The sequence below is a fragment of the Alexandromys fortis genome, unplaced genomic scaffold (genome assembly GCF_014885135.2).
Source record: "Alexandromys fortis isolate MF-2015 unplaced genomic scaffold, M_Fortis_MF-2015_v1.1 scaffold_472, whole genome shotgun sequence".
Taxonomy (NCBI): Eukaryota; Metazoa; Chordata; class Mammalia; order Rodentia; family Cricetidae; genus Alexandromys; species Alexandromys fortis.
In genome coordinates, this window is record NW_026068342.1 from 179,943 (window position 1) to 180,677 (window position 735).

A 735-nucleotide genomic window follows, 5' to 3' on the forward strand; every position below is an offset into this window, starting at 1 on the left:
CTCAGATACAGCCAGTATGGTGACTCATACCTATAATACTGGAATTCACGTGTGTACAAGGAAAGACCAGGAATAAAAGTGATGTTGTCTTAAAAGGAAAATAAAGACATCAATATGATAAACAAAAATCCAAAGACTTTAAGATCTTTTGTTACAGGTCAAATATATTGTGATTCCTCAGAACTCATAGGAACTAATTTCAGGAGCCCTCAAACTTTAGATGCTTGGAGTCTGCTTAGAAAATGGTGCATTGTTTTCATTGAGAAAAACACCCTAGTGTATGTTCACATACATTTTCTCTTTAACTCTTATAACAGGATTAAAATTATTGAAAATCAGAGGTGATCTGAACAAGTGGATACTATGACAGACAAAATTGACTCCATATCCAAGGGTACTAGGAAATTACCTGAAAGGGTTCAGGCTGTTGAATTTGACGTTCAGACTTTATCACAAAGTTTTGATAAGGTAACAGACAGAATGTACCTCCAAAATGGGAATCTACATGATATACAAGAAAAGTTTAAGAAGGACATGTTATCTTTGAAGGAAAAATTTAAAGCTTTGGAATCACAGGTGCAGAATGGAGACCAAAAAATTGATACCTCAATGAAATCACTAGAAACATATACAGGTCAGAAGATTCAGGATTTAAGAGAGACAATGATAAAAAGATTTGAAAAGATCGAAGAAATTATTGGAGCTGGTGAACAGAGTAAGGAGGCACAAGGACAG